Source organism: Quercus lobata, chromosome 4 (assembly GCF_001633185.2).
Source record: "Quercus lobata isolate SW786 chromosome 4, ValleyOak3.0 Primary Assembly, whole genome shotgun sequence".
NCBI classification, from domain to species: Eukaryota; Viridiplantae; Streptophyta; class Magnoliopsida; order Fagales; family Fagaceae; genus Quercus; species Quercus lobata.
In genome coordinates, this window is record NC_044907.1 from 32,453,727 (window position 1) to 32,466,149 (window position 12,423).

Genomic DNA, 12,423 nt, shown 5'->3' on the forward strand with positions numbered 1-12,423 from the left:
TCGCTTCAGTTGCTGCATAAAGAGCTTAAAGAAAACACAAGTGGGAGTACTTATGGTTGCTGTGAATCCAAGAAAGAAGTAGTCCGTGAACTCGGAGCTGTCACATGGTCATGGTAGTCAGTTTTCTACTCGAGGTAGCAATAGGATGTTAATGGTCTAAGTCACTATTGTAAAACTTCAATTCTTTCATAGTGAATCTATTTTACCTTGAGGATAGCTAGGTTAAATCCTCCCTAGGTTTTTTACCGGTTTGATTTTCCTGGGTTATCATATTGTTGTGTTCTTTATTTCCCACATTGTTTACTTGATATGATTTACTTGTGTTAACCTTGATTTGAATAATTTACCTAAGTTGATCACTTGACTAAATAACTAGGTTAATCTGTTTGTGTTTAAGGAGTCTAAAAACATACAGGTCTGTTTGGATACCGCTTATTGCTGAAAACTAAAAACTGAAAATACTGTAGTAAAATAATTTTTAAATGTGTGAATAGTGCTATGGGACCCTGTTTTAAAATTGTTTTTGCTGAAAAAAGTATTTACGGGTCTTGTAAACAATACACGGAACCCACTAAAAAAAGGGCACCCACTGAAAAACGCATTTTCCAAACTCACAATAATTGTCACAAGACTCACAACTTTAACGTAGTTAATTGTGTGTGGTGAAAAAAAAAAAGAAAAAAAAAGGTTCATGTGAAAGTCATGAGCAGCTACCCACAGTCTGCTACGTCAAAATTCTAGCAAAAAATTTTGGGTTTTTGTGTATATGACTATATGTTCCAGCTGATTATTCTTGTCCATGTCTGAGGTGTTATGCAAGTGAAGATAACCAATTTGGTATATATCCCTACCTTGATCATGTAGGATCGATTCAGTTCCTTGAGTCCACTTTAAGTAATGAATCTAAATAAAACCAAAGCCAATCATAAACTCAATCAGCTTGAGACATCATCTTGAAATTTAGTTGTTAGTGTGTTACGTATATTATACATTCCTGCACGTACGCTGTTTGTTTTAAATTCACGAACACCGTTTATGTTCAAAGTCTATGTAAAATCCGCATGATCAGTAATGCACTAACTATGATAATTTTGTATGATTGGCTTTTAGTTTTTTAATCAAAAAGATGCCGCAATAAGACCGGGTAAACAAGCTAAGAATGTTCTCCAACTATTTGAAAGTGATTGGTTGTTTCTTTTTGGAACAAATGATTAGTATTATGCTTGTAAAAAATACGTCAATTCTAAATTTAAAGCAGAAAAAAAGAAAAAAGAGAAAAAAAAAAAAAAAAAAAAAAAAAAAAAAATTAAAGTTTGTGAGATGTCTGTAAACTAGTGAGAATTACGTTGTCCGTACTATAACGTGATTTGTGCGAGCGAGAGAGAGAGAGAGAGAGAGAGAGAGAATCACACACACACTATAAGTCTATAAATAGGATTTCAAGAAGATGGTTTGGTATCACTATTGAGAAACTCAATTATTTAAGTGTGTATTTAAGAGGTGCTCTCAAAGGGTAAAAGCATTTATTTCCTTGGTAAGGCTTTACATTATTGAGAATTTAAAATTTCCATGAGTTTAATTGAAACTACTGTCTTTTGAATTTTTGATAAATTATATCTATTGTTTTTGAGAGAATGATAAATTAGATCTTATTAATCAAATAGGTAGTGGAGCCACTTGATGACCCAGGGAGGAATTGGTCTCCCAAAATTTTTGAAAAAAATTATTATTATTATTTTTTGGAAATATCTTAAATAATTAATTTTTTTTTAAAATAACCTTATCATTTTGATCTCCATACTTGATAATATACATATTTAAGAAAATCTAAAATAGACATAATTTTCATTTAAATAAAATACAATCCATAATTATATATGTCAACAAATAACAATAATTAAATCTTCAATATCTTTAAAATGAAAACATAGGTAATTTAACAATTACCTCAGCAAATAAAAAGGGAAAAAAAATTCTAATTTTCATTCCTACACATCTAAGGCTTACTTGTACCACAACAATAGAAAAATTGAAAAGTCAGAAGCTTTATTGATGTGCTGTACCACCAAGTTTCCTACACAGTTGCTGAAACATTTTGTCTCACACAGGTGACTCTCTCTCTCTCTCTCTCTCCCTTGTTGGCGACTTGGCGTTTGCTTTCTTCTTCTTCTTTTTTTTTTCCCCCCTCCCACTACTGTTGTAGTTTGTTTAAAATATAAAAAGTAAAAGTTATGTATTGTGTGACTAAACTAGACAAGAAAGAGTGAAAGATTGAAACTTCTGTGGGCCCTTCATTTCCTGACTGTGCAATGCTCTGTGCCCCTAGCTGATCGACTAATCCCTTGTTTTTTTAACTCTTTTCCAGGTACTTTGCATTTGCTTTCTTTTAATTTTTTTTTTTAAAACTTTTTATTTGCTTCCTTTTTTATATTCCTTATAATATATTATTTATAAGTTCATCAATAGGGATGGAGTCTACATCCTTACTTTTAATAATGATAGTCGCTTTTAGTAATGATAGTCACTTTCGGTATAAAGTCCTCAGTCAATGATCTAAGTATCTTCCTAACAATCTTTGGTTGATCATAGATTTCACCCAAATTTTAAGCATAGTTAACAATATCATTCAGTTTAGAATAGAATTCATCGAAACATTCATCATTAGACATTCTAATACTTTCAAATCTAGTAATTAACTGCTGTAGTTTGTTAATCTTGACTGCCTTTGTGCCTTCATATACAGTTTGGAGAATATTCCAAGCAGTATGAATAACCTCAACATTAGAGATTCTCTTGAATTCCTCCATAGAAATAGCATTCATGGCTTTGCTATTAAAAGCGACTACTTCTTTCTCAGAAGTTTGCCACTCACTAATAGGAGTAGTGGGCTTCTCCCATCCTTATTCAATGGAATTCCAAACTCTCTCATCAATAGATTTTAGGAATGTTTTCATTCTTACTTTCCAGTAGGCATAGTTATTCCCATCAAAGTGAGGTGGGATCACAAGAGAGTGACTGTGTTCCATGACAAAGGGGTCAAGGCTCAGCTCTTAAATCAAAAAATCTAAATACTAGAGCTAATCCGCTTTGATACCATTTGTACATTTTTAAACTCCTTGAAACACAAGTTGTTTAACCTAGTTATTTAGCTAAGTAATTACTTAGGTAAATTATTGAAATCTAGGTTAACACAAGTAAATCATATCATGTAAACAATGCGAAAAATAAAGAACACAATGATATGATAACCTAGGAAAACCAAATTGGTAAAAAACCTAAAGAGGATTTAATGTAGATATCCTTAAGGTAAAACAGATTCATTATGAAAAAATTGAAATTTTATAATAGCGACTTAGAGCACTAACATGAGTAGAAAACTTACTACTATAACTACATGACAGCTCCGAGTTCATGGACTATTTCTTTCTTGGATTCACAGCAACCACAAATACTCCCACTTGTGTTTTTCTTTAAACTCTTTATACAGCAACTGAAGCAATCACCAAGCTCTCGGCATCAATTTTGATCTTGATAACTCTAAATATGTATGAAGGCAAACGCCTCTAGATCTCATAAGAGATTAACACACACAGCATATCAACAACCTAAAAACGTAGTTAGAGTTTTTCCTTTTATATTTAAGGCAAAACATAAAACTCTACACGTTATATGGGCTTGGGCTGAGTTGAAAATTCTGCAAAAAAAACATTATGCATGAGCTTCGATCGATCGAGTCTAATTTTCGATCGATTGAGCTTTGCAGAAATTGAACAGTAATTTTCTACAATTACTCGATTCCAACTTTACACATAAATCACTTTGAGCAGCCTAAATCTAGACTCTAAGTTTTGATTATAGTTTGCCAACATTACATATTGAAGTTCTAAAACATTTAGATCCTAAATCCTTAGAGCCTAACAAAAATAAAATCCCATTTTTTTTTTTTATTGGTTAGTAGTTATACATTTTTGTTAGGTTCTAAAGTTTAGGATTTTATGTATTTAGAACTCTAATGTGTATTGTTGGCAAACTATGATCAAAACAATGTATTTAGAAGTGTTTAAGTCTAGCTCAGAGTTGTGCGTCTATGTAAAGTTGGAATCGAGTTAAAGCAGGAAAGGATTGTGCCTTTCGGCCTAGCTCGATCAATCGAAAGACAGGCTCAATCGATCAAAGTTTGGGCAGAATGTTTTTCTGCAGATTTGTCCAACTCAGCCCTAGTTGTTTTAAAACGTTTTTAGGGTTTCTTATTTGTCCTAAGTATAAAAGGCAAATCTTAGCCATGTTTTAGTGTTGCTCATATTTGCGGTTTGTGTAAATCTCTTGTGAGATCTAGAGGAGTTTTCCTTTACACAAACATAGGGTTTTCAAGAAGAAGATTTATCTACTCCTTAATGATCAATTCAGTTGCTGCCATTAAAGTTTAAAGAAAACACAAGCGGGTGTGCTTGTATCTGGTGGTGAATCCAAGAAAGAAGGAGTCCGTGGATTCGGAACTTGCACGTGGTCGTATCAGTAAGTTCTACTAGTTGGTAGCAATAAGAAGTCGAGCGTGGGGGCTTGTAAGTCTTATTGTATGAATTTCGATTCTTTCAAGATAGTGGATTCAAGTTTACCTTGAGGATAGCTAGGTCAAATTCTCCCCAGGTTTTTACCGATTTGGTTTCCTGGGTGATCATATCATTATCTTATTTATTTTTCGCTGCTTTGCATAATTTGATCTTTTATATTATGATAACCTAGACTCGTTTAATTGGACTAAGTAACTACTTGGCTAATTACCTAGGTTTAATCAATTGTTTAAGGGGTCTAAAAACTATCAAGTGGTATTAGAGCGGATAGCTCTTTTGTTGTTGATCCTTTGATCACTAAGCTGATCCTTGACCCCTGTTGTCATGGAATACGGACACTTTCTAGTTATTCCTCCTCACTTTGATGGGAATAATTATACTTACTGGAAAGTAAGGATGAAAACATTCCTGAAATCTATTGATGAGAGGGTGTGGAACTCCATTGAATACGGATGGGAGAAGCCCACTACTCCTGTTAGTGAGTGGGAAACTTCTCAAAAAGAAGCAGCTTCGTTTAATAGCAAGGCTATGAATGCGATTTTTAATGCTATTTCTATGGAGGAATTTAAGAGAATCTCGAATGTTGAGATCGCTCATACTGTTTGGAATATCATCCAAACTGTGCATGAAGGCACAAAGACTGTCAAAATAAATAAATTGCAGCAATTAACTTCTAAATTTGAAAGCATTAGGATGTCTGATGATGAATCTTTTGATAAATTCTATGCTAAATTGAATGATATTGTTAATTCTGCTTTTAACTTAGGTGAAATCTATGATCAACCTAAAATTGTTAGGATTCTTAGATCTTTGACTGAAAACTTTAGACCCAAGGTGACTGTCATTACTGAAAACAAGGATGTGGACTTCATCCTTGTTGATGAACTTGTAGGATCTCTTCAATCCTATGAGTTGTATCTACCCAAAACTACCAAATCCAAATCAATGGCTCTTAAGTCAGTTGATGATGTTGAAGGTGGTGGATTTGATGATGAGCTCTATGTTACAGAGATTGCCTACCTTGCCAAGAACTTTAGAAACTTTCTCAGGAATAGCAATAAAAAGGCAAGAGGCATAAACACTGCTGAACCTAGAAATTTTAGGAAGCATGATTCCACTAAGGTTAACAACAATGATAAACCTAGAGAAAGGGTAGGTCAATCTTCCAATAATTCATTGGGCTCTCAGTGTTTTGGATCTCAAGGGTATAGACACAAGAAATCTGAATGTCCAACTTATTTGAAGCCTAAGGGTAAGGCTATGGCTGTAACCCTTAATGATGGTGAAGTTTCTGATAATGAGTCTGATTGTGATGAGGATGGAAACTTCATTGCTTTCACCACTATTGCTGTAGTTGATGAGAGTATATCTGTTGAGCAGATCTTCAAGAGGCCTATAATAAACTTTGTAAAATTGCTGCAAAGGATGTTATGAATGTTGAACTTGGCCTGAAGAAAATTGAATCTCTTGAGCTTGAAAAGAAAAATTTGCTTGTTAAACTGTTTGATGCTAATTATCTTTTGAACAATGTGAAAACTGATAATATGCTTTTACTTGATAAAGTTAAATCTTTGGAACTTGATTTATCTGTTGCTAGATCTGCTAGCTCTAAACTTGATCAAATGCTGAGTGTTCAAAAGTCTTCTTCTATCAAAACTGGATTAGGTTATGTTGATAGCATCTCTGTGTCCGCTCCCCATTCCACAAAGTTTGTCCCTTCATCTTCTTCTTCTAAACCTTCAGTGAGTGAAACTGTCAAACCCCCTGTGAGTGAGGTTGTTAAACCATTATAATGTTCATTATCTAGGAAGATTAAGGTTGATCTGAAAGAGTCTAAGTCTAAGAAACTACCTTATCTAAGGACAAGACACATGATAAGCCTGCATGGGTTTGTCATTTTTGTGGAAAATCTGGACACATCCATCCAAATTGCTACAAGCTGCAAGCTGCTAAGAGAGCAAACAAACCAAAAGTACCTGTGCCTCAAGCACTTGATCCTATGGTACTTATTTGTGATTTGGTAAAGGCTTTAAACCTTTATTCCAATCCTGGAGTTGGTAATCATTCTCAAGTGAATAAGAACTCCAATACTCGTGGTACATCTAAAAGGTTTTGGATGTAAAAGACTCGACCTAATTGAGTCTTTCTGACATGGTCCTTGTGCTTCATTTGCTCTACTTTTTGTGATCATTGTTCTTTGGTTTTGTTTTGGTTTTTTTTTTTTGTTTCTAGGATTTGCATAGCATAACATTCATGTATTTCATTCTAGGTGTTTTTTATTTATAATAAAATTAAAAAAAAAAAGGAAGAAAAAGGAAGCACATTTTGTTTTACACTATTCTTCTTGGTTTTTGAGAACAAGGTTGGTCAATTTATTTTCACATAACATGTCTTTTGTACCTTGTTTAGTTTTGATGAGCTTATTTATTGTACTTTACTAGTTGAAGTTTTGTAGTGCATGTTGTGTGGGAAATATGTTTATGGTTTTTGATTACTATGTCTTATTCTTGAAGTCACATGTTTTTAAATATTTGACTTGAATTTTTAGAGAAAGACATAAATAACCATTTCACCACTGTTCACTAGCCAATCATGAACACCTTAGTGCATATCATAAGATTTTGTGTTCGAGAAAGTGTAGCACATGCACAAAAAGAACATAAGATGAAGTCTCGGGTTAAATTGCTTAATTCTTAAAATCAAAATTGGTGTATACTATTAGGCTTGATGCCAAACTCACATAACTTAAAATTGGAATGTATATTATGAGACATAAATACAAAAAACTTACATGATTGCAAGCTTATGATCTAGGAGATGTGGGAGTTATATGATGTAACTCTTTAGGTGATAGTCTCTTTTAAATTCTTTGTGATGAATTTTGTAGACTTTGTGATTGATTGCTATTCACATATCACCTCACATATATCTCAAACTTTTGATAGTTGCACATACTACACGAGTTATTCTTTGCTAAACATTGTACATATTATTGTGTGTGTTTATGGTTTGACCAACCAAATTTTACAAATACTTTGAATTATGTGCAAAATTAATTTGTTGCTTGAAAATTTGTGGAGAATGCAAGAAATTTTGTTTTTGGGAATTTTGGGCTTAAAATCCTTGATTTGAAAATCATATCATCCCATTCTCATGCATTTTTGTTCTTAAATTTCAATGCTTTGAGTTAAATCAACTTGTTTTTCAAAAATTGTGTTTTTCCTCAAAAATATGGTGAGCCTCTGCCTAATTCGATTGGTCCATTCTGTTTTTCGATCGATCAAAAATTTTTAAATTTGAGAGAGAGAGTCTCTGTCTGTTTCGATCGATCGATCGATCGAGGCTGATTTTTGACTGATCGAAACTCGTGAATCAGGTTTTTAAAAAGACAGATTGGACTTTTTCAAATAGTTTTCAACTTTTCTCTCTTTCTCCGCGTTGGCTCTAGGCTCCACCATCCAATTTTTGTCATTTTCCTTCAAGATTTTTGCAAGGTTTTTGTCCTTGGAGGCTGGTAAGTCCCTTTTGCCCTTCCTTTTCAAGTTTATTTCTTGATTTCATGTATTTTTCATGCATTATCATGGGTATTTTCAGCACTTTCAACATATTGGGGTTTTTGATGATTCGAACCTATTTTGGTTAAATTGATCAATGGGTTTTTGTGCTATGATACTATAATGATATTCCCTATAGTTTAATTTGATCAGTTTTGTGGTTTTCGAAAAATTGGAAATTCTAGAGTTTTGAATTTGATCCGAATTGGGGATTTTGTCTAATTGGGTTAAATTGATGAAATTGGCTTATCACATTGATGCATTTGGTCATTATTTTTGTTATTATATCATGTGTAATGATCAATTCGTCAATATTTTTCAAATTGATCAAGTGGTTTTCCAAATTTTGGGGTTTTTGTGTTAAAACCTTAATGTTTAAGCCAATTTTGTAAATTTGAACCTTTTGGACTTAATTCGCTGCATTAGAACATGCATCATGTCATTTAAACTTGTTCATGCATCATATAGAATTTTATTCTATATTCTGTTTTTGTGCTAACTTGCAGTTTGCCTTTGGTTTTGGTTTTGTGTTTTTGTTATTTTGCTCTGTGTTTTGATCTTTATCTTAGCACCATGCCTAGGAAAACTAGAGCCTATAGGACCACTTCCACTTCCTCTGAGTCTCCCACTAGGGTTAAGTTGTTTAAGAATGATAAGTGTAGAGAAGCCTATGAGACTTTGAACTGTAAGCGTAAGATATGGTCTGAGCGAGCTATTATGTTAGATGAGCTTGATCCGGCCATTAGGGCCAATTTTGAGTCTAGAGGTTGGTTGCCTCTCTTAGAGATAGATCATCTACCCCCGACCGCCCTAATTAGAGAGTTCTTTTCTAACTTCTCTTGCCACATCTATGATTCCAACACCCTTATTAGGAGTTGGATACAAGGTGTAGAGTTCACCATTACCCCTCAGGTAGTGGCTGAGGCTCTTGGGGTGCCGATTGTTTGGAATGCTGACTATCCCTATGATGAGTTACCCTCATTAGATGTTGTCATGTCTTACATCACTAGATCATCTATATAGTGGGGTTCTGATCCTCGGATCACGTCCACTGAACTTACCGAGACAGCCTATCTCTTCTTTAGGATAGCATGTCATTCCTTGTGGCCTATCTCTCACTTCCACACCATCCCTCTAGAGCGATGTGTGTTTTTGTATGCCTTTGTTTCTGGAGCGTCTACCAGTTTTCCTCATTTGTTCCTCCGTTCTTTGAACGAGGTTCATAGGAGTTCTGCCATAGGGCATGCACTGATTCATCCTATTTTCATTCATAGAATTTTGGTCTTCTTAGGTCTAGATGGCTTTCCATCTGGTGAGCTTGTTCATGTGATTGCTCCCATAGGTGCCACTTTTCTTCGTCAGAGGGCTGCTTAGTTGAGAGTTACTCATTCTCGTCCTAGAGGTGTGTCATCTAGTGGTGTTCCCCCTCCTTCCTCTTATACAGGTACAGCTGCTGCTGAGACTTCAGGTGCTGCTGCTGATGTTGATGTTCCTCCACCGACTGCTTCGGATGATTCAGACATTCGTCGCATGTTGGATCATGTCTTGACCGTTCAGGCAGCTCAAGGACAAATTTTGGTAGACGTGCTCGATGAGATTCGTGCCTTGCGTGCGGAGTTGGCACAATTTAGACCACCTCCCTTTTAATGATGGATATCTTATTTGCCCTTTAGCATTCCATCACAAAAAGGGGGAGTACTTTGTAGAGTTTTTGTTTTCGGGGGGAGTTTATTTGTTTTTGGTTGGAGCTTGTGGAGTTTAGATTGTATCTAGGTGCTTCACTTTGTACTTAACATTTTTAGCTCTTACCTTGTTTTTTATGGGATATTCTTGTTAGGGGGAGTTTTCTGTTTTGTTGGTACTTTATTTGTTTCTTGTTTCAAACTGCTTATTGATTTATATTTATGAGTTATTCATTGATATATGTCTTTATTTGTGTGTTGTTTGAAATCAAGAAGTTATTTTGTTTACTTGTATTGTTTCCACACATGCGGTTATGCATTTTGTTTAGTGTTTCAGGAAATATACAGGTTGATTCAATTGAGTTTCTGTCTACACTTGCAACTAATGGATAGTAGTTAGGATTGAATTTGTTTTATGAGCATTATTTTGTAAAGGGTTTTTTATTTTGTAAACTTTGAGCTTCTAGCTGTGTTTTGTCACAGATTGCCAAAGGGGGAGTTTGTTAGGTTCTAAAGTTTAGGATTTTATGTATTTAGAACTCTAATGTGTATTGTTGGCAAATCATGATCAAAATAATGTGTTTAGAAGTGTTTAAGTCTAGCTCAAAGTTGTGCGTCTATGCAAAGTTGGAATCGAGTTAAAGCAGGAAAGGATTGTGCCTTTCGGCCTGGCTCGATTGATCGAAAGATAGGCTCGATCGATCGAAGCTCGGGCAGAATGTTTTTCTGTAGATTCGTCCAACTCAGCCCTAGTTGTTTTAAAATGTTTTTAGGGTTTCTTATTTGTCATAAGTATAAAAGGCAAACCCTAACTACGTTTTAGTGTTGCTCATATTTGCGGTTTGTGTAAATCTCTTGTGAGATCTATAGGAGTTTTCCTTTACACAAACTTAGGGTTTTCAAGGAGAAGATTTATCTACGCCTTGATGATCAATTCAGTTGTTGCCATTGAAATTTAAAGAAAACACAAGCGGGTGTGCTTGTATCTAGTGGTGAATCCAAGAAAGAAGGAGTCCGTGGATTCGGAGCTTGCACGTGGTCGTGTTAGTAAGTTCTACTGGTTGGTAGCAATAAGAAGTCGAGCGTGGAGGCTTGTAAATCTTATTGTATGAATTTCGATTCTTTCAAGATAGTGAATTCAAGTTTACCTTGAGGATAGTTAGGTCAAATCCTCCCCAGGTTTTCACCGGTTTGGTTTCCTAGGTGATCATATTATTGTCTTATTTATTTTCCACTGCTTTGCATGATTTGATTTTTTATATTGTGATAACCTAGACTTGTTTAATTGGACTAAGTAACTACTTGGCTAATTACCTAGATTTAATCAATTGTTTAAGGGGTCTAAAAACTATCAATTTTTATTGTATTGCCATCAATGGAAAAAATATATATATATTTTATTGCTTGTATGTATTTAGGCATTTTACATTGATGTTTATAATCTAAATTATCTCAAATTGATTACATTTTATATATTTCAAAAAAAAATTTAAAACTATTAGTGTACTCTGATTGTGTGATCTTTATATTATTTTAACCAAAAAAAAAAAAAAAAAAGATGTTTGAAAAATATTAGTTGTGGACACTATGATTTAAAAGATATTTTATAATTTATAAACTTTTTTGGAGAAGAATATAATTTATAAACGGACTGGATGAAGAAATAAATTATTTCGAGTTATATAAAGACTAAATGTAAATATATATATATTTTTAACTTATTTTTTAGAAGAATATTTTTGTTTCACATGATCAATAATATAGGTTAAATCACATTTTCCATTTCCACCACTGCTCTATTTTTGGTTGTGCATAACACAGCTATCAATTTTGTACCCTTTGTCTATATATTGTGTCAAAATTTGGGTTAACCTAGTCTTGTTCAGTTGTTTAGGATATGTTTATATTAATATTTTGGTCTGATTATGTTTTGTCAAGATATTTATAAATTTAATATTATATATTTCTATCGATATAATAATACATAAAATGAAAATTGTTGAATTTTGGTTGACCTCATCTAATAATATTGAAACATACGTTTTTTTAAAATCTAAAATTTTCCAATCATTTAATATATATTTTTCAATTTGGTGCTTAGAGTTTCAAATAGGGCTAAACTATTTAACCATGTTATTAATCCACATTAATGACATGATTAAATCATGTTTTGCTCACTCTTAGATCTAATGAAAATTAACAATCCATAAAATGAGCAACTTTTCTCAAGTTGTGTTAGGTGTAACTTGGACCTATCTCATATATGTTTTAATTATTTAAGATCCGTCATATTTTTTGATAGATCAATATAATACTAAAAAAATTGGAATAAATTAGATTTTACCTTGTCTAAAAAAATTCCAATCTAATTAGATAAGTTATTAATGTATCTTTTACAAATTCTTCAATTTGATTTATTTATTTATTAATAGTTATTAATTAAATGTGTATATATATATATATATATATATATATATATATATATATATGTCCAAGAATAGATATAATTATTAATAGTCCAAGCTTTTAAGAAAGTACAAATGTTCCGCATTGTGTCAGGAATTTTTCTAAATATTGCTTCAAATATTTGATACTATATTTTCCTTTTAGTCTCAA